This window comes from Zalophus californianus, chromosome 17 (assembly GCF_009762305.2).
Source record: "Zalophus californianus isolate mZalCal1 chromosome 17, mZalCal1.pri.v2, whole genome shotgun sequence".
Lineage (NCBI taxonomy): Eukaryota > Metazoa > Chordata > Mammalia > Carnivora > Otariidae > Zalophus > Zalophus californianus.
The window spans coordinates 2,036,374-2,063,145 of record NC_045611.1 but is presented as its reverse complement, the minus strand read 5'-3'; the positions used below and the strand labels follow the sequence as shown (position 1 = coordinate 2,063,145).

General features: G+C 52.2%; 1 protein-coding gene across 3 annotated transcripts in view; it reads left to right on the top strand.

Moving 5' to 3' along the window:
- Positions 1-26,772, top strand: part of JPH3 (junctophilin 3) — a 159,094-nt gene that overhangs the window by 7,130 nt on the left and 125,192 nt on the right. For all 3 annotated transcript variants that reach the window (XM_027618536.2, XM_027618534.2, XM_027618535.2), the window contains one exon: positions 5,427-5,520. The gene's annotated coding sequence lies outside the window, so the exon portion shown is untranslated. The remainder of the gene's footprint in view (positions 1-5,426; positions 5,521-26,772) is intronic.

Genomic DNA, 26,772 nt, shown 5'->3' with positions numbered 1-26,772 from the left:
GACTTCACTTATGGTGTTTTTACCTTGAAAAAGTTTATTTTTATGATCGCTTATTACATCTGGATTTTTAGTTGTGGTTAGAAAAACCATTCCCTACAACCAGGTTATAAAGAAATTTATGGGTTTACGGGTTTTCGTATATTCTGTATATGGTTTCATTTTTTTCATTTTTAGATCCCTGACCCATTTGGAGTTTATTATTTATTTATTTTAGAGAGAGTGCGTGTGTGTGCATGCACAAGCAGGAGGGGAGGGGCAGAGGGAGAGGGAGAATCTTAAGCAGGCCTCATGCTCAGCACAGAGCCCAATGCAGGGCTCGACCTCATGACCCTGAAACCATGACCTGAGCTGAAATCAAGAGTGGGATGCTTAACAGACTGAGCCACCCAGGTGCCTCTGGAGTTTATTCTTATGTGTAATATGAGGTATTTGCTTTTGAAACCCAGTGTTATATTTAATTACACCAGGGGTTGCAAATTAAAATGCTTTAAAGAGGCCGGCAAAAAGTAAGTGACTGAAGATGGATGGAATAATAAAATAGGGTGAGGGTTGTAGCCAGTCAGGATTACATTAAAAAAACACACACACAGGCGTGCCTGGGTGGCTCAGTCATTAAGCGTCTGCCTTCGGCTCAGGTCATGGTCCCAGGGTCCTGGGATCGAGCCCCGCATCGGGCTCCCTGCTCGGCGGGCGGGAAGCCTGCTTCTCCCTCTCCCGCTCCCCCTGCTTGTGTTCCCTCTCTCGCTGTGTCTCTCTCTGTCAAATAAAGGAATGAAATCTTAAAAAAATACAAAAACAAAAAAAAACACGCACACACTAGGGCGCCTGGGTGGCTCAGTAGGTTAAGTGTCTGCCTTCGGCTCAGGTCCTAATCCCAGGGTCCTGGGGTCAAGCCCCACGTTGGGCTCCCTGCTCAGCAGGGAGTCTGCTTCTCCCTCTGCCTCTCCCTGCCGCTCCCCCTGCTTGTGCTCGCTCTCTAATAAAGAAACAAAACATTAATAAATAAATATATAAATAACGCACACACACAGTGGGTATATTAGTTTCCTAGGGCTGCCATAGATAAATTATCGCAAACTTCGTGGCTTAAAGCCACAGAAATGTATCCTCCCCCAGCCCCGGAGACTGGATATTTGGATGGGGTGTCAGCGATGTTAGAAGGGTCAGGAGGCACAGGAGATGTCATTGCTGCTTATAAAACAGACCAGGCCACGTGGGAAGGAAGCAAAGGGTGGGCCTGACCAACAGCCAGCAAAGACAGGGGTCCTCAGACCTGCAGCCTCCAGGAAGTGGATTGCCACAACCTGCCTGTGCCTGTAAGCAGATTCTCCCACTGGCAAGGACCCAGCCACAAACACCTTGATCTCTGCCCAGGAGACCCTGCGCAGAGATCCTAGATGAGTCTATTCCAATTTCTGGTGTGTGCAGCTGCTAGATGATACATGGGTGCTCTTTCAGGCCTCTCGAGTGTGTGGGTTCTGTGGTCGCACATACTAACATAGCTCTGCTCCTGGCGAAGGTCTGGGGGTGAGGATGCTGAGAATGATGAGGGGGAATGAAGGTGTGGGGTCGGACAACCCCACATTCTGCCTCCCCCAGCCCCTGCGTGCGTTCAGCCACTCGCCCATGGGAACTTCTGGCCCCTGCAAAGACACAGAGGCACCACATGAACTCAGCGTGGGGTGTCCTCGGTGGCTTCAGAGGTTGATGGAAATCAGACACACATCCCCTCTTCTTGTGCTTTGAGCAGTTACTGAAGACGAGGGAGCCGAGAGGGTCTAACCACATTTTGTCCTGATGTTTTATAGGTTTTTAGGACCAGGAGGAATCATGCTAAAGTCCTTTAACATAATAAATTCCCTCTTCAGGGAGACAGCCCAGAAAATTACATCCTGCCCCCCTACCAAAAGAAGCAAGCAGCAAAGTTTTTTGCTCTAGGTGCACCTAGCTTGGGGGCAAGTCACTTCCCAGCTCCCAGGAGCTCCTGCCCCATCGACTGGGAGGTGGTAGGCGTGAACCACTAGGCTTGTGGCAGGTGCTCAATAAGCGCTAGCAGTTAGGGTTAGGATTCTGCTAGCAGTTAGGGTTAGGATTCTCCGGTGTAATGCTTCTTGCACCTCACCCCACCCCCATGTTGAGAAGCTGCATGCCCCAGGGCTGTTCCTCCAAGAGCAATTTCCTCATCCCGTCACAAAGGTGAGAACTGGAGAAGGGGTTCACGCAGCTCTGGCTGCGCAGGCATGTCACCTGGGGACAGGTAACCAGTGCTGGGCCAGGGCAGGGGCTGAGCCCTCCCTGGAAAGGTAACCCCAGGAGCCCTGAACTTTGAGGGGCCACGTGGACGGCAAGTGCCAGGTTTCAGGTGGGAGGTAAGGCCCTGTCGAGCAGAGCGGTTCGTTCAGGGGTTTGAAAACCATTTTGTCTCTGACAGGCTTTAGGACTCATGTGTCCAAGAAGACCCTCAGGCAGGAGGAGGAGAGATGAGCCCCTGCAGCAGAGGACTCTGGAGGGCCTCTGGTGGAAAGGGGGGTGTGAGGAAGAAAGGGGGATCTGAAACCCCTTACTCAGGCAAGGCTGACCTGAGGCCGTAGGAGCAGGGGTGGGGGGGTGGGGTCTGATCTTGTAAGAAGACGTCTTTGTGCCTCTGAAGGGAACGGGTGTGGTCCTTTACATTCCCTCCCAAAGACAGAAGGCTGACACGGTCTCTCTTAGGGGTTGTGTCCCCCAAAAAGGATGTCTTGGAGTCCTAACCCCCAGTACCTGTGAATGTGACTTTGTTTGGAAATAGTGTCTTTGCAGATGTAATCAGGGTGAAATGAGGTCATGAGGGTAGGTCCTAATCCAAGGACTAGTATCTTTCTAGAAGAGGAGACACACAGGGGAGAGGTCATGTGAGGACAGAGGCAGAGACAGAGGGACATGAGAAGCCCCTGGGAGCTGGAAGAGGCAGGAAGGAGCTCCCATAGAGGGAGAGAGGTCCTGTTCCACCTTGACTCTGGGCTTGTGGCCTCCACGGCTGAGAGAGAACAGATTTCTGCTGTTCTAAGCAACCCCCCACCCCACTCCCTATACGTGGTGTTTTGTAATGACAGCCCCAGGGCACCCATCTAGTCTCCAAGACAAGGGTGGGGACAGCCACTTGGTAGGTGTTCAACAGGGCTGGTGAACGACCAGAAAGCCATTCCCGGTCGTTCTCTCTCACCGTCTCTGGCTACGAAGGTTGGAAAACAAAACTTCTAGATGCCCAGCTTCCCTTGTATCCAGGAGTAAACTTGTGATCCAGTTCTGGCCAATAAGACTCAAGTAAAAGCCTGACAAGGGGTTTCTGGGAAACTGCTTTTCTACCAGAAGGGGAACTGCGTCAGGCAAAGCTCTTCACCCTGCCCACCAGAGCTCTCTTGAACACAGTGCAGCCACGTGTTGGAGGGCCATGGCCTACCATCTTGTCACCTTGTGATGATGAACGGGAGGGACACTCAGCCCAGACTTCGTGCCTGGCACCACCCAGCTGTTCCACCAAGCTCCTTTTTGAAAAATAAACCCACATTTGCTCAAGTTAGTCGGGCTCTCTGCGATGTGCTGCTGAATGCATTCCTAGCCAATACCATGGTTTGCCCACAGTAGCCTTCCTGAGCCCATCTCCCCTCTGGTGGACCAGAGAGGTTAAGGGCAGGAGCTGCAGAAGTCAGAGGGAGCGGATTCTAATCCTGGCTCTCACCCCCAGCTTGCATTTCGCCTCCTCTCCCGTGTCCCCCTTCCCCTGCAAAATGGAGGTAAAAGTATCTACTTCAAAAGGTGGCTGGGGAATGAGATGAGATACTGCTTAGCAGGTGCTCAAGAAATGGTGGCTGGTGGCATCTCTAGAAGCATCTTCTTTCTGTGTTCTGATGAAGGTAGGGGTCCCACAACAGGCTTGGTGCTGTAAACAGTGCAAACAGGGCCAGGGTGAGAAGTCTTCCACATCACCTGGCCTCTGAATGAGTTCTTGATGCCGAACGAGTCCCCCTGATGTGTGTGTGTGTGTGTGTGTGTGTGTGTGTGTGTGTGTGAAGTCTTCCACATCACCTGGCCTCTGAATGAGTTCTTGATGCCGAACGAATCCCCCTGATGTGTGTGTGTGTGTGTGTGTGTGTGTGTGTGAAGTCTTCCACATCACCTGGCCTCTGAATGAGTTCTTGATGCCGAACGAATCCCCCTGATGTGTGTGTGTGTGTGTGTGTGTGTGTGTGTGTGAAGTCTTCCACATCACCTGGCCTCTGAATGAGTTCTTGATGCCGAACGAGTCCCCCTGATGTGTGTGTGTGTGTGTGTGTGTGTGTGTGTGTGTGTGTTGGCCCAAGTCATTTCTGTGTCACAGAACAAAAATAACAGGATGTTATCATACTTGCCATCATTTATCCAGTGGGTTCGGTGCACAGAGCACAGAGTCTCAAGTCACTTTTAAAGGACAGGGGGCGCCTGAGTGGCTCAGTTGGTTAAGCGACTGCCTTCGGCTCAGGTCATGATCCTGGAGTCCCGGGATCGAGTCCCACATCGGGCTCCCTGCTCGGCGGGGAGTCTGCTTCTCCCTCTGACCCTCCTCCCTCTCATGCTCTCTGTCTCTCATTCTCTCTCTCAAATAAATAAATAAAACCTTTAAAAAAAAATAAATAAAGGACAGACAGCTAGCAAGTGACAGTGCTAAGCCTCAAGGCTGGGAGCTCACTGTGTCTCCTGCCGAGCCCAGCCAAGCTAAAGGTTTTGGCACCAAAAGCAGGAAAGGCAGAAATGCCAGGGGACAAAGCACTTTCATGCCTCATTTAACCCTGTGACATGCCTTGGAAATCAATAGATCATTATCCTCACCTGGCAAGGGAGGCGATCAGGCCTTGGGGAAGGAGAGCGGGTGTTGGCAGAGCGGGGCCTGCACAAAGGTTTCCCGGTCCCCAGTCCCGCTGCCCTGTCCCCTCCAGAATGGCGCAGATGGAGGCTGAATAATGAGGAAGGTCATCATGAAGTGTTTCTTCCACATGGCTCAGGTGACCCCGGTGTCACAGAGCTCACAGCCCTTCCGGGGACCTGCCAGAGGCTCGGTGCTCTGCATCGTGTCCCTCGGCTCTCTTTTCACAGATAAAGAGGCTGTGTTCCCTCTGCACACAGCCGGCTAGGATAGATCCCATGTCCTGGCCACTCTGTGACCCTAATCACGTTATAGGTTTCCTGACCGAGTGGAGGTCTTGCCCTCACGTGTTAACCACAGCGGCCCGGATACATATGTGTGTTTGCATGCTTGCATAGGTCATGTGTGTTTGACGTCAGCTTCAGATTTTGTTTGAAGAGTTGTTTCTATAGCTGACATTTTTTTAAACCACTGGTCCACATGCCATACGTGTGATTCTTTTCATGCATTGGCTCCTTGGTGCTGAGACTCACTCTCTTTCACGCAGGGACAGCGTGCCACAAAAACATTGGTACGGAACCATCAGAACCATCCCTGGCTGTGAAATGCGGGAGGGCCATGCCAGCGCATCCCAAGGGAAGGTCAGTCTTGTTGACACACATCTATTAGAGCCTTAACTAAATTTTATGCTCCCCGAGAACAGAGACTAGGTCCGATACGTGTTTGTCACTTTGGGTTTCCAGCTCTAGATGGACGCCTTGTATACAGTAGGCACTTATTAAATGTTTGCTGATGGTTGTTCTGACTTGCCAAATAAGTTTTTGCAGTGCTTCTTCCAAAGCTCTCCCTTTTCTTTTGTAAAGATTGTGGTACCATGCTAATTTCTCCAACTAGTACAGTATCTTGTCTATCAGAGATGATTTGTTATGTGTAATTATGTTTCTACCCTCGTGCTTGCAGAGTGGAATTTTTTTCCAAAATGTTGTTAATATTTCCTTATAACATAGTGCGAATCCCAGGACGGGCAAGACTTGATCTGGAAGAGAATTTGGTGGTCATGTGAGGTTAACTTAATTAGCAGATGAGAAAAGAGGCAAAGGGGCCATTGGGGATCACCCAGCCAGTCTACTTATCAACCTACCTTTGGGAGCTGATTGCTAATGTAGAAAATGGTTGGTATGATTCACAACATCTTCATATTTTTGATCACCTGTGTTTGGCCACGTTTTTCTGTATTAAATGTATGATAACATTTGACAGTAATACATCCTATTCACTACCCATCCATGCTTCTGACATTGGCATGTGATGTTATCCATGTAACCTGCTAACTAGCAGCTCAAAAAGCCAAAAAGTCCTGAGACAGGAAGGCTCTAGAGTTGGTTAATGCCCTGGCTCACAGACACCATCGAGGACCCAGCCTCCTTCTGTTCATACATTGTGCCATCCTCTGAGTGTCAGCCTTGACCTCACAAGTGGCTGCAGCTGTTCCAGGCATCACACACAGCTTCCAACAGAAGGAGAAAGATTATCTTGCTTTGTGTATCAATTTTAAGGGAAAAAAAAATCTTTCACTGAAGCCCCTCTGCTCATTGGTTAGGTTGTGTCACATATCTGTGTTGAAAGTAACAGCAGACAAGAGGACTAGAGCCATCGTGATGGCCCTTGATCCATCAGGATATGCCATCTGCCTGTCCTGAAGTCCTGGACGTGCAGAGTGTGGAAGCCAGAACAACATGAGGGTTCTATTTGCGGAGGAGGACCGTGAGGCTCAGGAAGTCAGCTGTGGTATACCCTCGTGCCAGATTTCTAACTTGGATCTGTCTGACCCCAGCTCTGTCTCCACGAGGCTGCGTGGCCGTGCAATATGAGGTGTGGGTGGAGTGGGGCTCATATCATGACTGGGCTGTTGTCACCCTTTATCATCATCGCGGGGGCCACCATACTCCATGAGAGCCAGCTTTTGATCATGTCTGTGCTCTATAATCAGTCATTTCGCAGCTGGGCAGATACAGCTAGCCCAGATGACCCCCTGGGCACCTTCCAGCATTGTCTGAGGCCAAGTCTGCCTGGTTCATCTCTTTACCAGCGGGGATGGACTCTGTGGCCTCTCGGGACACTTTCTGCCTTCCCATCCACCCCGGGGCTGGTTCTCCGGAGTGAGGGAAGGGACTTGTTGGTTCCGTGTCCCCCATCAGCTCCTCTGGGAGGTTTGAGGGGCTGTCTCTGGTGTGGCAGGAGCACCCCTGGATTATCTCACTGTCACTGGCCCATTGCCACAGATAACTGAGGCGCCGCGCCTCTGGGCATGCACGCGGCACTGCCTGTGCCCCGCCTCCGCCCTGCGGTGACCATACCAGCACCCTCTTCATCATGTCTGCGTTCATTCACAGTTGGCTGTGTTGGAAATGAGAGCGAGCTGGAAGAGCCCAGAGCCTGGGGAACCTGGGTCTGTGGCTGCGTGGCCCTGGGCATGCCACTCAGTCTCCCTGCACCTCACTTTTACTATCTGCGTAATGGGCTGCTGTGTGGCTCAGGGACCATGAGTACAGCAGCCTGCAAGTGGCTGGCGCCTGTGATCAGTGACGCTTTCTCACAGCGATTGGGGGGTGGCCACGGCGGGTTCAGATAAAGCAGACCGATCTCCTAGGGGTCACTTGACATCTTGGTGTTCTTCAAAAGGAGAGCTTAAATTTTCCTATGGGGACTGGCTTCCAGGTCTGTGGGCCTGCTTGCTCTGTGCGGGGAAACCGGGAGAGCAGCCCCAAAGGTTTGTTTCTCAGGGGGTGCCTTGGCTTCCTGTGGTGGCTGTAATAAATGCCCACAAACTCCGGAGCTTAAGACAGCACACATATCTGTTTCCCCATTCTGGAGGTCCGAAGTCTGACATAAGTCTTACAAGTTTAGAAACGGGGGTGAGACTGGAGCTCCTGATAGCCAGAAATGTTGGAGGGGGGGCCAGATCTGGCTCTCCCACTGTGCACAGAGTCCTGGTCCTATGAGCACAGGGCCGCTACAGGGAAAACACAGTTCTGGGTCCTTCTCCCTTCCAAGGCTATGGTAGCAGGTGGAGACGAACATCCTTACCCCTGCCCCTTTCTCCTGACCACCGTGCTGGCCCAGGGACACAGGGTGGAGGTGAATGTGTTTAGACAGTTAACAGAGATTCTTATCAAAGACCTTGGAGGAGAGCGTGACCTCCCTGAATTTATCTGCCATGTTTTACATGAAAAGCCTGAGCGCAATTTTTTTTTAAGCAGAGGGTATATGGCTTCCACAGCATCCCCAAAGGAGTCTGAGACCCGAGGGACATTACAGAGTTGGGAGAGCATCGTTCTGAGCTTAGGCAGCGTTCTGGCCGTGGTGCTGTCCTTCACCTCTCGGAGCCTCAGCTTCCCTCGCCTGGACAATGGGACCATCCTGCCCCACTCGGGTTGTTGCCATGGATGCACAGCCCGGTGCCTCGGGGAGCTCCGTGGTTGGTGGCGATGCCCAGTACCAGCGACACTGGAATTTGCTGACTCTATCCTTCTCTCTAGGCCTGCAGTGGCTGCCCCGGGGTTCCTGGCCACCAGTTTCCCCAGCAGCCTTTTTGTTTGTTTGGAGCGGTTTCTTGGGGTCTCCTAGAGAAAAGATTCTCAGCTAAGTGCCAGCAAACGAGTATGCTCCCTACCCCCCTGCTTGGAGGGCTCCCAGCTGCTCCCTCGGCTGCCCAGCTGAGAAGAAATGATGTCAGGAATGTTTATCTCTTGGGGAAGCTGGAGACTCCTTTCAGCAGGACAAGAATACACCATGAAAAGGGGTGCAGGGGGGTTTGCCAAAGCATCCTCATGTGGTGCTATGGGAATATCCGTTTCCTCTGTCCGCCTGCAAGAGGGGCTGGGTGGGCTGGGCTAGTGGTCTGGGTCTTGGTTTTCTCAACCTCATCATGCTCATTTTATGCCACAAAACACGTTAGTGGCTCAGGACCGAAGGGGCTGGGGGACTCGAGCCCCAGCTCCCCGCCTTTCGGTAGCCGTGTGAGGGACCCTCTCTGGGCTCCACATCAAGGCCTCCCTTCCTGGCCAGCAGGGAGATGGCACTGTCCTTAGATGCCCTGTGGCATGAAGATGCGGGGCCTGCAGTGAGGCTCCTGTCCACACATAACGGTTAGGAGCTTCTGCTCTGGAATCGTGCTGACCGGAGCTTGAAACCAGGCTCCACCACGTCGGAAAAATTACTCAGTCTGTCTGAGTCTCAGTTTTCCAACCTGCAGAATGGCAACAACAAGGATTCCTGCTGCCACAGGGGGTTGTGAGGCCTGAATGGGTCCCCGTTGCAGGGCGTTCTGCACAGGTGAGCGCGGACACAAGGGGGGTGGGCAGAAGCAGGAACCACTGGGATTTTAGTCACCTGACTGTGAAATCAGAAAATCGGAAAATGCAGAAAACGTCAAGGAAGAGAACCCACAGCACCCGTAGCCCTGGTGCCTGGAGACGCACACTGCTATAGCTTTTGTTACGTGTCCCTCGGGCCTGTTTGTAGGCTCGCGTGTCTCATAGACTCGAATCACTGTTGAATGAGCACAGCGTACGTCTGTAGGTGCGTGCTAGTTTTTCTTAAGACTGGGCATGATGTTGCTTAACCCACTTCTTTTAAACTTAAAAATGTATCGAGAACATTTTCTCCAAATCATTCCGTTTCACCAGATTGCATATTTTCCCACACTTTGATGTTTCTGAAATAGGGATGTGTTTTAGAATCATTGTCAAAAGAAATGTACCAGCTTCTTCTTCTCTCTCTCTCTCTCCCCCGAAGGGGGTCACGGGATGGGCGATCGGGGTGACAAATGACAGTGTCTCAGACTCAAAGAAATGGGGTGTTCTGAAGAGGCTTCTGGAAGACCACAGGGTACTCTTTGGTGCCTTCACCATAATTACCTTGATTGACCCTGATTTTTGGATGTTTTAGCTCCTTCTGGTTTTTCACTATCATCAACAAAGCTGAGGGAAAAAAAAATGGCAGAAACTGCAATCAGGTGGGTCACTGACCCCACGGGAGAGGCTGGTTGGAGAGGCCAAGGTCACAGCCAGCCTGTGGTGACCTTCTGGGAGGAAGGTAGGAAATGAGTAGCTCCCAGTGTCTGTTCCTCGGGTCAGCGCCTCCTTCACGGCCAGGGCACAGAGCGACCCTGGGTGCGAGGAGTGATGCCCCACGCAGCAGCCCCATTGAAGCGTGGTGCTGGCTTTAGGCGGGGGAGCTTACCACATGGGCTTTCCCTTCCCCACACGGAACAGAAGGCATGGAGAGAGGCCCCTTGTCAGCGCCAGGCACAGCTCGCTCAGAGTCCACGTGCTCCAAGTCAAGGGAGGAGACGCTTTCTCCTTTTCTGGAGTTCCGTCTCATGCCTACGTTTTGGGTAGGATGCTATTTTTAAGAGCCTGGCACTGTGGGTTTGTACACCCCAAGGGAGGAGGGGGACTCAACGCAGGGCAGAGCTGGGCAGGCAGCAGGCAGGGGAGCAGGCGGGGGGCTGCATTTGTTCTGCTCTAACAATGAGACTGCGGGCTGGCAGGCTGGCGGGCTGTCACACCCACGGCCGACATTAATCACATCCTGCCTTGCCTTCCCCAGCAGCTCTGACACATGAGGCCCCATCCCACTTCTGGAAAGTGCCCCACTCAGACTGTAAGGGTGCTCCTTGGCCACACTTCCTGTGTTGGGCCCTCCCCCCTCCTCCCCGACATGTGTCCCTTCTGCCTGGCTCTGGGGACTGGGGGGGATCTGGCCACCACCAGGAGCAGATAAAGCACCTTGCAGTCTTTGAGGCAAGGATGCCGGTCCCCTGTGGGATGTTAGCAGTTGTGTGGGGCGGGGCACGATGCCCACCTGGGTCACTCTGTTACCCAGGATTTTGGGGTTGACTCTTGCTAACCATGTTGGGTTCAGGGGTGGGGGTTACTGGGTGGAGACGGGCGAGTTTACCGAACAGAAAGGAAAAGTGGATACCCAATTACAGGTCAGACAGGAGCAGCACAGCGCCCAGGATCTGGGAGTAGGATCAGCAAGAGGCCTGGGGTGGAGGAGGTCAGTGTGCTGCAGGTATCAGTTTGCTCCATTTTATACACGAGCACCTGAGAGTCAGAGAGGAAGGGACTTGCCCAGGGCCAGGTGGCTCACCAGAGGGGCAGCCAGCCCTGGACCTCAGTCCATTGACGGCAGCGGGACCACCCAGGTCTCTGAAGTCCGGGGCCCCCGCCAGGGTCCACCCCGCAAAGCTTGAGGTCCTCCAGCAGGAGCACCTGTCCCAGGGCTCCTTCCCCTCCCAGATCCTGAACCCTCGGGCCACGCATTGCTTATTTCAGATTGGCAGGCAGCCTGCGCCCCAGGAAGAGGGAGGGGGGCTCAGGCAGGACCGGGGTGTGACTCATTTCTGTCTACCCAGCCAAGTGCCAAACAGAGAGGCTGGCAAGCAGGAGCCGGTCGACAGCCACCAACCAGCAACCGAAACCCTGCTCAGAGTGGCCAGGCCTCGATTTACACATAGGTCACCGAAGAATGGCCTTGGCAGGATGCCAGCCCTTGCCCCTCTGACCACCCTCTCTGACCAAGCCCCCTCGTCAGCATCTGCTTCCGTGATGAGCCCCTCCCCTCCTTGCTCCGGCCACGTGACCTCCCTCCCCACGCAGAGGCAAGCATGTGGTCCATCTCGCCTAGAACGCCCTGCGCCGGTTTCCTCCCAGCCCCACTAGCTTGGCATGAAAGAATTCAGGCAGTCAGAAACCCACACGTCTGGCTTCACAGCTTCCTGGTGTGGATCTTGGGCAAGTTGCGTGGCTTCTCTCCGCCTCTGTTTCCTCCTTGGTAACACAAGACCTCCCTTGCAGGATTACTGTAAAGATTGGGAGTAAGGTGGGCAGACACCAATGCTTGGCACAGAGCAGATGCCAGCTACAGTGCTCTTATTCTCTGCCCAAGGCCTGGCATCTCCCTGCAGGATGAGCCTGGAGAAATGTTCCAGGCCCCAGGGTTGCTCTCTCCTGTGCTAACCATCACCTTGATCTGGGTCATTTAGATCGCACTTTCCAGATGCTACCCTGTATTGCATTCGTGGCAAAAGGGAACATTTTGGTTGCTTAAGCCTAAGCCAAGCAAAAAACTGACTGTCATCAATTCTTACCCTCTAAAGGGAGTGGCAAATTCATACTGGGGGTGCTGGCCTGGGGACTCTGGTGAGCCAAGAGCAGAGGAAAGCGTCATTTCAGAGCACAGGCAAGTGCTTCATGCTGCTAACTGCTGGAGTCCTGCCTTGGCCGAGCTTTTCCGTGCTTACAGTCTATATGTTGCTTGGGACATTTTTGGCTGCAAATGATAGAAATTCAACCCAGATCTCTAAAGGAAAAATAATGTTTATTGGCTCACTCTCTGGAAAAGACAATCTACTGGTGAGTCAAGCTTCAGGTACAACTGAATCCAGGGGGCTCTCCTTCTCTTTGCTCTGCTTTCCTCTGTGTTGGCCTCATTTTGTAGATAGCCTCAACATTTGGTTAGGGGTGGTAGTAGCGCTAGGCTTCTGTGATATGTTGTTGTGTATTCCAAATTTGGCCACATCTACACACATCGCATCCCACACACTCTTCTAAAATGTGGCCTTAACATACTTCCATCAGGAGCTGGGGTTTATGGTCCCTCCTTTTGACCTTGAATGCCCTTTGAACTGCCTCTGTCCACAGACACTGGTGGAAGTTCCATGTAATTCCCGAGGCTAGGCCTTAAAAGGCATGCAGCGTCTACCTGGCTTGCTCTCTTTGGGGACACTAGCCCTTGGAAACCAGCAACCATGCTGTCAGGAAGCCCAGGCTGGCCTTCACAAAGAGACCACATGGAGAGGACCTGAGGCCCCTGCTGACAGCAACTACTGCCCCATATGAAAGGCTGGGCCTTCAGTAAATTCCAGACTCTAGCTTTGAGGCCCCAGACATTGTGGAGCAGCAGGATCATCCACGCTGTGCTTTGTCCTGACTCACAGGATCCATAAGCATAGTAAATGGTGGTCTTCCGTCACTAGGCTTGGGGTAATTTGTTACGTAGCTGTAGCAACTGCAATAGATTTCATGACCACTGCAGCTCCAAATCTTAAGTGAGGAGCCAGATCTTCCCTCCCCCAACATCCAGTATCAGTTCTTAGTAAAGCTGCAGGCTGATTCAGCTTGGGCACGAGTCTCATCTAAAGCGGCTGCTGTGGCCAGAGGGCTGAAGAGCCCTGGCCCTCAGGCTGGGTCGTGAGCCCCACTCTGGCCTGGTGAGGACTGCAGGGACTTGGCCACGAGCGGCTCAGGAAGGAAGAGGGGTGTGGCTATTCGAGGAAGGCGTAAGCATTCTGGGGTGTAAAGGCAGCCCCACAGCTTCGTTGTGAATTGCTCTGCCTACCAAGAAAACGTCGTATTTGTTAAGGTGTATGTGGTAGGGCGCTGGGCAGAGGAACCCAGCAAAATGAGAGTCATGCTGCTTTTCCAGCCATATCTGGGTAGGATTCGGAGAAAGCAGGAGAACGTCACAATATGCAAACTGATGCCTCAGTTAGCCATGTTTATGTGAGGAACTGACTTTTTTCTCCCCAGGGCCTCCTCTGCACTCAGCACTGCATTGGGTGTTTTATATACATTCTCATTCAGTGAGCCCACAGCTCTTAGAGGGCAGGGACCGAACCTCCCGGGCAGCATCCGGCACACAATGGTGTGTATGATTTAGGATTACATCTCGGCTGCTCAAACAGAGGCCAAAATAACAGTGGCTTAACCAAGGAAGAGGTTTCTTTCTTTCTCTCACAATTGCCCAAGACTAAACAATTCAGGCTAACGTGACAAGCCTAGCTGCTCTTTTATATCTTGTCTTGTTGCGCTGCCAACCCCAATAAGTAGTATCCACCCTAAGACCTAAGACGGCTGCTCCAGCTCCTGCCAGCACGTCTGCGTTCCAGCCAGGGCAAAGAGGGAAGCCAGAGGAGGGAAAGGGCGCCCCCTCCTCTTTGTAAGGACAAGGCCCAGGAGTTTTACTCTTTTCTTCTGCCTACATCCCATTGGCCAGAACCCAGTCACATGGCCCCAGCTAGCTGCAAAGGGGGCTGGGAAGTGTAGTTTGTAGCCAGTGACCGTGTGCTCACTGAAACTCGAGGTTTGTAATGCTAAAGAAAAAGGGGGAGAATGGCCCTTGAGTGACAACCAGGAGACTCGGCCTAAGACTCTCAAAGCTGTAGAGTTGGTAGTATTCTCTGTGGGAAGTGCAGTGTGTACCCTAAGAGCTCGGGCCCCAGAGCCAAACTTCCAGTGGCTTTCATTGTGGCTCTTGAGTGGCGTAAACTTGGCCTTGATTTTCGATTTTCGTATCCATAGAATAGGGGTGACAATAGCACCACGTGTCATCGATTTGAAGATTCACGTGTTAACATCTCTAAAATTGGAATGTATTTACAAGTAAGGACGTGTTTCACTGGAAGTTTCTTTGATTCTAAATAGTATAGAACATAACGATGTATCTTACATCTCCTGGCGTCTAATATTTGATGAAATACAATTGTTTTGAGGATAAAATATGGAGTCAACTCATTCTATTTATGAATAGAATTATCAGTAGGTTATAAAGAATGCAGTTGTCAGTATTCGTATTTTTCACTTGGCTACTGCCAGGATCGTAGGAAGGACTCAGTAAATGCCGGCCGCTGTTGGTATCAAGCATGACCAGAGGGGAGAAGGATGTGGCTCAACCAGCCTGGGCTGACATACACCCAGGACTCAGTGAGTCTACAACCACCCCCCCCCCCAACCTTTCAGCAAGGCAAGAGCCCAGCAGGTCCTTCCTCCATCCTGCACACCACTCTGGTTCTCAAAATCAACTTTGCAGTTGGTGGCTGGGTGGAGCGGATGGGGTCAGCCTACTTATTATCTTAGTCGGCTTGGGCTGCTCCAACAAAATACCACAAGTTGGGGTGGGGGTTGGTGGTGCTTATAAACAACACATTTATTTCCCATAGTTCTGGATGCAGAGTGCAGCATGGTGGGGCTCTGGTGACCTCTGACTGTATCCTCCCATGATGGGGGACAGAGGTGGGGCAGCAAGCCCCTCCCCACTCTCAGAAGGGCACGGGTCCCATTCCCAGGGCTCCATCCTTATGGCCTCACCTAACCCATAGCACATCCCAAAGGCCCCGCCTCGTCATGTCACATCAAGGGTAGGGTTGCCACATAAGAATGTGGCCGAGGGGCGGGGGACACAAACATTCAGTCCACAACACTTACCTTCTTGGTTTTCCATCATAAGCCCTGGAAGAGCTTCCTATGGCCGCCATACAAATTACCACAAACCAGAGGGCTTCAAACAAGAGAAATGTATTCTTTCAGTTCTGGAGGCCAGAATCTGAAGTCATGGTGTGGGCAGGGCCATGCTCCCTCTGGAGGCTGCAGGGGAGGGTCCTGCCTGCCTCTTCCACCTTCTGGGGGCTCCTGGCGTCCCGTGGCTTGTGACCGTGTCCCTCCACCATCTGCCCCTGCCGCCACCTGGCCTCCCCTCCGTATCTCTCTGTGTCCTGTCCTCCCTTTACAAGAAGCAGGCCCATCTTAGGGCACACCCCAGTCCCATACGACCTCCTCAGAGCCTGACTAAGTGGGTGCAGAGTCTTGCAGTGCAAGCACCCTGTTTCCGAACAAGCTTACATTCTGAGGTTTCAGGCAGATGCGAATGTTGCGGGGGGGGGCCACTCTTCAACACGGAGTGCCCCTTCCCCTGGTCTGCCCCCTGCCTGGCTTTGGTGGGTTCTGCTCCTCACCTCCTCGCTTTTGCCTTTTTCCACTCCCTGGCACATCTGCCAGTTCTGCGTGGCATCCCTGACACCAGCCGTTCTGAACATTCTGTTCCACGCAGATGGGAAAGGCGGTGCCCAAACCCTTCTGCTAGCTGCCGTTAGAATATAATAAGCTAGGGAAGAGATGAGAGAAGATAAGCCTGGGAGCAGTAATTAATAGGAAGGAATGGCACACAGCGTGAGCTCACTCAAGCACAGCAAAATTAGGAAAATCAGAACAAAAATCGGAACTTTCTGACTTCCTCGGAAATCGTCTTCTATTTATTTTTATTTTATTTTTTTCTTTCAGTAAACATTCCAGTTAGGCACTGAACTTGTTAGAGCACAAAGAAATGGCATAAGAAAGAGTTTGAGTCTGGGGTATTGGCTTTTTTCTTTCTTGAGGTGAGAAGGAAGCACACAAGGGAAGTTGGTTGTGAGTGTGGGTTACCGATGAGCTGGTGGTCTACACGGGCACAGAAGGAAGCCTCTCAAGAGTCCACAGGGTCAGTTAGTCGAGACCAGCTTCTGGACGCACATGGGCCACTGTGGTGCAGCGACAGTTTTGAAATTGTTTAAAAGGCACTACACACTCGGTTTTATTAGAATTGTGGAAAAAGTGTTCTGTGGTCAGGTTTCATTATTTAGAAGCTGGAAGGGATCTGAAGAAATCAAACAGCTCAGTGGTCCCCAGACCTATTTCAGCCCTAACTAACACCTTAAAATCTTTTTCAAATGCTCTTTTTCTTATTCTGAAATGAAATTCATAGGACACACACCCCTTGCAAAAAACAACCATCATGAGGCCCTAACTGTAACATAGAGGAGAGGTCATCTAAAATTAAACAGTATGGATTTCAAAGATAAATGTTTGGGGCTGACCCTACTAGACAACACAGTGGTCAGTCGCTTGCACCAGAGGGAGAAGCTTGGTGACACAGGTGTGTCCCATGGAGGCATTGTTCCGGTGATGTGATTTTCCAAAATGGTGACCGACTCTTGCCAAGTCCAAATAGAAGCAACCATTTCCCCTTGACTGCACAGTAGTTGTGGTCCTGGATGACCCAGTGCACATTACAGCTCTGCAAAAAAGCAGACAAACAGAAAACGGAGCTAGGTTCTTGACCCATAAATCCCAAGAAGATCTTTCATTTCCATGAAGGTCTGGTGGGACACTGGAAAGTGGAGGGGTTGGGAGAATTCTCCATTTTGGGGAATTGTCCCACTCATGGAAGACCTGCAAATTTCCAGAATATTCCTTAGGGGGCAGCAGTGCCCCTGTTGAGGACCAGTGATGTGTGGGGTCCCTCATTTTTTAAGGTAAGCAAAATGAGGCTGGAGATGGGATGGGGCTTACCTAGGTCACCCAGCGGTGTAGCCATAGCACTGAGTGTCAGAGCGGAGACCCTGTCCTTTTAGCACAGGCTTCTTTCCCGCAACAGAGGGCCCTTTCTTCCAGCACTCAGTCCTTCCTGCTGAGAGATGGGGGCTGCTCCCAGGCTAGGTAGCCTTGTGAGCTGCAGAGTCACTCGAACCAGCATCCTGGAGGAGGAAAGAGGAGTCCCCCAGCAACCCACAGCTCACTTTACAACAGTGAAGCATTTGGAACATAAACTTTGGAGTCCAGTGGACCAGGGTCCAAGTCCTGACTCTTGCTGTCAACTGCCCAGTTGCTTAATTTCACTCTGAGCCTCTGTTTTCTCACCTGTGGAATGGGGTTAATAATCCGACCCACCTGAAGGGGGGTTGAGGGACTTAGTGGGAAACATGCATGTGAAGTGCTTCCTTAGCCCAGGACCCCGGGCGACTTGGCCAGTCCCACCCAGTGATCACAAGAGGTTTGTAGAAGGCCTCAGCTGGGTGTGTGCTTGTGTGTGTGCGTGTGTGTGTGTGTGTGTGCAGAATCCCTTTTCAATTAATCCTGCACTTTGTTCACTTTATAATCCAGTGGCTTTTAGGATATTCAGACAGTCGCACAAACATCCTCACTACCTACTTCCAGAATTTCATCACCCCCAAAAGAAGCCCCATATCCAGTAGCAGTCACTCTCCACTCCCCCTCCCTTCAGCCCCTGGAACCGCTGATCTACTTTCTGTCCCTGTAGATTTGTGTGTTCTGGACATTTCCCGTACGTGGCGTCACACCATGCCTGGTCCATCATGACTGACTGCATGTTTCAGTTCATCCCCATGTTCAGCATGTTTCCGGGGTTCATCCCCATTGCAGCCAGAGTCGTGACTTCGTTACTCTTCACGGCTGAATGATACTCCACTGGGTAGACCACACTATTGATCCGTTTATTAGTTGCTGGATAGTTGTTTTTTCCCCACATTTTGGGCTCTTATGAATAACACTCCCCTTTGACGGCACTACCCCCGGCACATCCTGGGGGCTGAACGAGAGTGAGCTGAGTCCATGCCGCATGTGGGCCTTTGTTTGTTGGGGAAGGACGTGGACGGGACAAGCCTGAGTTGGGATCCAGTTCCATACAAGGCCCCGTGTGCCTTAGCATCTCTGCATCTCCATCTCCTCGTTGAGTTAGTGGACAGTCAAGAGGAATCAAGACAGTGTTTTGTACCTGACTAGTCCAGAGTAGGTGCTCAACACATGGTCTCATTCACCGGAGGGCAGCCCCTTTAATGCCTAATTATTGCTCTCTGGCTAGGGCAGGGCGTCCCCCTTCAACCCAGCTCCCATTTATAGGATCCAGTGGGTTTTAGTGAGGTATGCTCTGGAGTGTGCTTGTATGCACTCTTCCCAACTCTGCAGTCAATGACTTTGATTGGTAGCTTGAAATCAACCAAAGTGGGAGTCTTTATATCCTGGAAATCTGCAAACCTTCAAATGAGGCCCCCCGCCCCAAGAGCCTGTTGTTAAACATTTACCGGCACACCATGGGTGCTGGTACTTTCTGTCGGGCTGGCCTGGGTGGCAGCAGGCCAGAGAGGTCAGGAGAGGGTCAGCTGGGACAGTCCATGGGTGAAGCCCGAGGGTGCTGGGGCAGGCGCAGTTTCCTGCCCAGCGCCCCTCCCCCTCCAGGCCACAAGGCCTGCCCCCCACTGTAGAGGTGAAGACCTCCGTCAGAACCTGACCCTAGCCAATAGGGCCTGGTGTGGGGGCTGCTTTGGGGGGATGCTTTCCTCCCCCATAATAAGTCTTGCAAAGCTTGAGCTGTGCCTGTTCCTGGGTGTTTCCGTGTCCACATACGTGATGCCTATAGGGACAGCAGCTGTCGTGTTCCATGTGCAGACGAATGTGCCGGGGATGAGGGAGCAGAAAGAAAGAGGCAGGGTCCTCAGTGGCACCCTAGTCTCCCGAACCAGCCCTGGAGCTGCCCGACTCTGAGCTGCTCACACTAAATCGTAAAAATTCTTTGCTGTTTAAGCCATTTTTAGCCCAACGCTCTGCTACCTGCAGCCCGCATCATCCTGATTCAGATGCCAACATAGGAAGAAAGGAGCAGAAGGAGACTGGGTTTCCCCAGAGAGTCAAGGGCAGCTCAGATTCAGGAGGCTGGACCGTCCCCAAGAGCTGGCCAGATAAGGATTCTTCCAGTGCAGGCAGCAGCAGGGAAATGGAAACAGTATTAGAAAAAACATATCAGCCAAAACCAGCTCACAAAGGAGGAAGTCTGAACAGTCCTGCAACCAAGGATGATACTGAACAGTCGTTCCAAATCCTCCCACAGAGAAAACACTGGGCCCAGTGCATTTTACAGATGTAGTTCTACCAGACGTTTAAAGTCTACCGTCGTGGTCTGACACAAACTCTTCCAGCAAATACAGAAAGGAGGAATATTTCCAAACTCATTCTCTGAGGCCAGTGTAGTCTTGGTACTAAAAGAATACTGATGCCAATAGTGGGAGAATGGAAAATTATATGTCAACATTACCCGTGAACATAGACGCAAAAGTCTTACAATACTGGCAAACCCAATCTTTGCCATACAGAATGGTGATGCTTCAAAACAAAATGTAAATTTACACCATGGTTACAAGAGTGATTTAATATTTGAGAATCTATAAATGTCAGTTATCCCAGTAGCAGATTAAAGGAGAAAAACCAGGTGATCATCTGCACCGATGCAGAAGGAGCAGTGGCTAAAACTCAACATCCTTTTATCTTAAAAACTGGTAAATTAAGAACAGAATTAAATGTTACCTGGGGCATCTGGCTGGCTCAGTGAGCGGTGCACATGACTCTTAATCTCAGGGTCGTGAGTTCAAGCCCCACGTTGGGCATGGAGCCTACTTAAGATAAAAATAAAAAAATTTTTTTAATTTCTTAAAAAGAACACAATGAACCTTTCTTAATATGATAAAGCACACCTACCAGAATGCTTTGGTAAATACCATTCTTAACAGTGCCCATTTGAAGCAGTGTCTTTAAAATCAGGGGCAAGGCAAGGACGGCTCTTCTTTCTGTTCAACATTGTACGGGGGCAGCTACCAGCATAAGGGAATGAGAAAAGTAATAAAAACTCTCAGGGTTGGGAAGAAACAAAGCCATCATTACTCTCAGATGATATGACTATTAAAAACTTGAATTTACAGGAAAAAAATAATTAGGAATGATAAGAGTTTAACAAGGTTATGTCCAGAGCCAAGGGAACAGAGCGGCGAACGGCAGGACTTAGACGGAGGCCTGAGAGCATAGTCTGTCACAGAGCCACTGGTCCCCAGGATGGGTTGGGCCCAAGGCCAGAGCTGGTGCAAGAATGTGGGTGGGTCTGGTTCCACCTGGTCAGAGAGGAGGCACAGCAGGATGGGGAGCAAACGTTTTCTGGGGCTAGCCCCACGAATCCCATGTTTTACACTCCACTGCTCCCAGAAATACCGTCTCTGGTTTTTTTCCGATCCAGCTATAGCCTGCAACCAAACGGTCAGCTTAGATTCTTTCATGTTTGCAAGAAACAGCACACCCAGGCCCCAGGCCCTTGCTCTGCTACCAGCGAGCCTGGCATCTCTGTGCCTTTCTCCTTCCATCTCTGTGTGCCTGCTGCCCTTTGGCCCTCACCTCCCAGAAGAAAGGATGTGGTTGAGCACGCCTGTCCTTCACCCGTGCTCACCTCCTCTTGTTGGTTAGGCAGTAACCTACTGCCTAACCAACTACCAGAAGAAAAAGGAAATCATGCATCATCATGACAAATCTGTAATCTGGGGGCGCCTGGGTGGCTCAGTCGTTAAGCGTCTGCCTTCGGCTCAGGTCGTGATGCCAGGGTCCTGGGATCGAGCCCCGCATCGGGCTCTCTGCTCCGCGGGAAGCATGCTTCTCCCTCTCCCACTCCCCCTGCTTGTGTTCCCTCTCTCGCTGTGTCTCTCTCTGTCAAATAAATAAATAAAATCTAAAAAAAAAAAAAAACAAAACAACCAAATCTGTAATCTGAGCAGGGCTTGGCAGGGACAGCGGGTCTGTGCTCTATGTAGATTCAGGTAGGGCAGCTCGGCGTCTGAGGGTGATTCAGTGGCTGGGAGCTGAGATCTGCTGAAGGTTCTCTCACTCACAGGGCTGATGGGACCTCACTTGGGCACCAGCATGTGACCTCTCCGTGGCAGCCGGGTTCCAAGAGGAAGCATCCCAAGAGAAGTGGGTAGAAGGTGCATCACCTTTATGACCCAGCACCAGATCTAGGGTAGAGTTACTTTGGCCATTGTTACAAGCCCGCTCCAACTGAAGGGAAAGAGATCTAGTCCCCACTTCTTTTGGGAGGAGCAGAAAAATCCTACTATAAGAAGAGCGTGTGGGTGGGAGATATTGTTGGGAAAACACAACCTGTAACTCCTTTCTCCTGCTCCCGGCCTCCCCCTTTGTCTGACAGAGCCATCCTCTGTCCACAGAGGAAGCCCATGACCCAGGCTGGGCTAAGTGTAACACACGGTCTCTCCGGCCGCAGGGATCGGGCCAGGAGTGGGCCCGTGACCCCAACCAGCGCAGTGGTAGCAAGCCCACGGCCACAAACCCTGTCTCGGGAATGGACAGCGTGGCAGAAAGACAGATGATGCCATCCTGTTGCTGTCCACCCGGGACTCTTGTCTTCAGGGTCTTCTGAGGAAAATGACAGCTTAGCTGGACAAGCCACGGGAGTGGGTTTTCTGTGACAGCCGAGCACAATCCTAGTTTATACTCGGAACAAACAGCCACTTTCACATCCACGCTGTGTTCATCACTGAAGCGAACACAAAGCCCAGGATCACCGTGGATGGCGACTCTATTTGAATAGCTATATTCAGAGAGGGACCACGTCTCTTTTGTTCATCTTTCCAAGCACTGGACATAAAAGACTCTCAATAAACTTATCTTGGATGAATGAGTGAGCGGAGCGGACTAGCAAAAGGCTCCGTGACAGCGGGTCCGGTGTCAGATAAATCTGGGTTCTAAGCCCACTCCCTCCTCTTACCGCCTTTTAGATCTTGGGCAGGTCCACTAACCTCCCTCGGCCTCAGTGCCCTACCTGTCAAATGGTGATACCGCGGTCAGCCACCTGCGAGGCTTGTGGTGAGGGTGAGCAGGTTGAATGGGGCTTCTCTCTGGCGTTGTTACTGACCTGTCAGGAGTGAGGGTGGCACTGGGGGCCGAAGAGGTGGAGAATAATGGGGAGATGGTCCCACTTTCATGCCCGAAGGGGTGGGATCTGGTTACAGCATTTACACGTTCCTGATCCTTGGGCAGGGCAGTTTGGGTTAGGCTCAGCTGGTGATTCTTCTGTGGGATGGCGTGGGATCACTCACGTGGCTGTAGTGATTTGGTGGCTCACCGGGGCTGCGTGGTCAGACGTGGCTGCTGCCACCCGCCTGGTGATTCACGTAGCTTGCTTGGCTGTCTTCTGCTCCACGTGGCCTCATCTTCCGTCGGCAGATTGGGTCTCCTTGCGGCCATCCGAGAGAGTGGGAGTGGGGCCTGCAGGGCCCCTTGAAACCGAGGTCAGAGGTCGCACATCACTCTGCCACACTGTGTGGGCCAAAGCCCTTTGCAGATTTGCCAGGTCTCATTGCAGAGGAGCAGGTCCATAGGCCCGCGTGTTTCAGCTCCTTCCAACCATACCATCCCCATGATGATCTACCCCCCAAATCTGCAGTTTTTACTCTGAATCATTTTCTACAGCTGTTGTCAGAGATTTGCCACAAGCCTCGTATTAACACTCTGGAGGTCGGAAGTCTAAAATGGTCTGCAACTCTGCGTTTCCTCTGGAGGCTCTGGAGGTGAATGTGTTCTCCTGCTTTTCCCAGTTTCTGGAGGTGCTATGCTCCCTGGCCTGCGGCTCCTCCCTCCATCTTCCCAGCCGGCAGCTCAGCGTCTTCACCCCCGTCTGACCCCCCTGCCTGCCTCTCATGAGCACACTTGGGCTTGCATTTAGGGCTCGCCTGAATCGTCCAGAACAATCCACTCGTCTCGACACACCCTCCATCACATCTACATGGGTCCCTTTGCCAGGTGAGGTAAATATTCACAGGTTCCAGGGCCTTGGGACCTGGACATCACTGGGGTGGTTAGCACAGATTCTCACATGCTTTCTTTCTAATCTGGTAGTTTCCAGATGTTTTCTAACATATTGCCATATGAGGTTAAAAAAGTAAAAGAGAGCATGCCCTACTCTATGTAATGAAAAGCCTCGGCTCCTCAGCCCAACTCCCAGGCACACCCCCTGCCGGCTGCCCTGGCTGCACTCCTCAACCTCCCCACACCTCCGTTTCCCCACCTGTACAAGGGCTGCTCGCGTCCTGTGGGTGTCTTAACAAAACACCACACACTGGGTGATTTAAACAGCACATACGGACCATCCCACGGCTCTGGAGGCCAGTCGTCCGAGATCATGGTTTCTGGGGAGGACTCTGGCTCACAGGCCGCCACCCTCCCTTTGCATCCTCACACGATGGAGGGAGCAAGCGTGCTGTCTGATGTCTCTTCTTGTAAGGACGCTGAGCCTCTTGGGTCAGGGCCCCCTGTGGAACGCCTTTCATCTGCTACCCTTGCCACAAGTTCAGCCACATTGGGGGATAGGACTTTGACGGGTGGATGGGGGTGCCCAGTTCTGTCCACAGCAGGAGCGAGAGCACCTCACGAGTTGTGAGGGGCGAATGAGTATGCGTCTGAGTGGCTGGGGACCGGGCTGTGTAGCGCGGGCAGCGTGAGGGGCTAGCCGTCACTGTGTTATCGTGCAGAAGGCCTGGATCTGCGTGCTGCTGTGGCTTTGTGCACGTTAGCAAACATAACTGAGAAACTGTAAAAGGATGAGATGGATTGAAGTGGAAATTATGATAGTTTCTTCCCGCGCTGCCAACCGATGCTCTTGCATCCAGCACCTCTGTTTAAAGGGGTGCTCCCGTGTTCTCCGTGTCCGGCAAGGCTGGCCCTTGGACCCTTCACTGCTGACACCGGGTCTCCCTCACCGTGAGCGCAGCCGGTCAGCAGAGACACCCGCTCGGGAGGTCCGACTGCCTGAGACTGGTGTTCATTCCAGAAATGTGGAAAACACTGGCACGGGGGGCTGTGCCTGGGCTGAGGATGGATGCAGCGCCCTGAGGCCTGCTTCCCAGTTCACTCGGCTGCTCCCGAAGCCCAAACCCCAGCCTCCATGCAGTCGGGGAACACAAGTTCACAGTTTGCCCTTTGCCCTCCAGAATGCATTTCCTACCAGCCCAGGGGCTGACGCAGGCAGAGAGAAGCCTTCTTCTATCTGATTTGCATTTTCATTGCCTGTGCTGGGTGCCCAGACTGAAGCCACACGGGGCCTCCTGCTCTCCACACGGGGCCTCCTGCTCTCTGACCTCCCAGGCACAACCCCCTGAAAGCCAGAAGAAATGAAGATTCCTGCCTCCCTTCCTGGCTCCTTTCGTTTTCTGCCCTTCGTTCTTTTTTTTTTTTCATGCTTCCATTCATTTTTTTTAATTGAAAAATTAATGTATGCAAATGATAAGACCCAAATGCTACAGAGAGGTGTGCAATGAAAAGTAAGTCTCCTTCTACCCCAAACCTTCGGGGTGCCAGACCCACCTTTCCAGAGCTAAGCAAGGTCATCCGTTTCTCCTCAGAAATAGTCTTTATCCACGTGCATGTGTGTATGTGTATCCGTGAACATGTGTGCACGTACACAGGTGTGTGTTTACACCATGGCATGCATCTCTTCCTACACAAACGGGAGCATCCATGTGCCCTGTTCCTTTTCCTTTGTTCATCCCGGAGACTGTTCTGCCTCACCTCGGACAGACCCACCCCTTCTTTCTCTCTGACTGCATGCTGGTTGTTGATACTCAGGCTCCAGGAGGAATGTGTCCCCCCCTCGCTCCGGAGAGACATGAGGCCGTTCCGGGTCTTCACTGTAGTCAACAGAGCTGCATGGAACGTGGCTCCGGCACGCTCGTGGAATGTGCCATGTGCCATGGACAGCAGGAACCTCAGAGGCGGAACTGCACGGGGGACCTGCCATCATGCTCCCACCCCAGGGGGTCAGCACGACGCCCTGCTGCCACACCACGCAGCTGGCCACGGGCCAGGGGGCCCTTCAGTGTCCCACCGGGGACTCACTCTGACCAGAGAGCAAAGGCGTTCAGTCAGCTGGATTTTCAAATGACTTCACCACCAAATCCACCTCCTCAGCCCTTGGCTTGTGAATGTGAGTCCTTCCCTGGAGACACTATTAGAAAGAAGAGGACGGAGAAGGAGAAGAAGGAGGGCCGGTGGAGAAGAGCATCCTCAGAACGTGGAAAGCATTGCTTCCTGCACCGAGGGAGCCAGGCAGACTAGAACCCAGACCCGCAGACCCCGGTCCCTTGGCTCTGCCCGAGCTCCCCCGGCCCAACAGAGCATTCAACAGGCACTGTCCTTGCCAGCTCAGAAACAGCGAGATCCACACCTGCGCTCCTTTGAGCCTTCCTTAGTCCCCAAGTCACCAGAAGGTGTTTTGAACACCTACATCGTCCCTGCCACCACGCGGCCACTTCGGAGGTGAACATCTCTGGGGTTCACAGACGAGATGGAACCACCCCAGGTACGTTCTCTGAAGCGGAAACTGCAGCAGGATGAGCCTAGGCTGCCCCTGCCCGGCGGGACAGGACAGGGCTGTGACCTTGCTTCCTGAGCATGGCCATTTCCCGTGGACGGTGGCCCGGCCTGCTGCCACCACGAACCGCCCTGCCGAGCCCACCCCATTCACACCACAACGACTGATCTAGACATTATTTATAGACCCGAAATCCACAGAAACCGTTGTGCCTGCTGTTGCTGCGGCAACAGGGACGTGGTGCAAGCTTGGGCTTGAAGGGACCACGGAGGCCGGTGAAGGCGGCTGATCTCCAGCCGGGAGCCCCCAGCTCCCACACGCTATCGGGGGTCACCAGAAATGAAAGGAGGCTTTCAATTGTGCTTCCAGTGAGGGCTGGCACATGTCCCGGAAAGCAGCACCACCAGGGTGTTAGTGGTTGGGTTTTGTTAAGCCTCTTGATGAAATCGTCCAGAACAAGGCCCCCGAGCCTGGTGGAGCATTGGCCAGCCGTGGAGCCTTTCAAGATTCTGGCTCCTCACCCCAGGCCAGCTGCAGCAGGCTCCCGGGAGGATGGGGCCCAGAAGTCTGTATTTTACTTTTTGGATTGGTGGAAACCCATGGCACTCAGTGACCTAACCCCACAGAATGCCACACACGTGCGCTTGCGTCCACTCACTGTCCTAGGCACTTTCGTTAGCGTCTCAATTTCTGCCGGTTTTCTGGATGAAGATCAAACACATACTATGTAAGTTCTATACTTCCCCTTTCAAAACATAAGGATACCCTATGCACTCGTAGACACCTTCCTTCCTTTTTTCACTTAACAGTATATTTTATTTTATTTTTTGTATTTGTTTAAAGATTATTTATTAGAGAGAGAGAGGGCACACAAGCAGGGGAGAGGGAGAGGGAGAAGCAGGCTTCCTGCCGAGCAGGGAGCCTGATGCGGGGCTCAATCCCAGGACCCTGGGATCGTGACCTGAGCCGAAGGCAGACGCTTAACCAACTGAGCCCCCCAGGTGCCCCTAATAGCATGTTTTATTTTATTTTATTTTTTTAAAGATTTTATTTATTTATTTCACAGAGAGAGACACAGC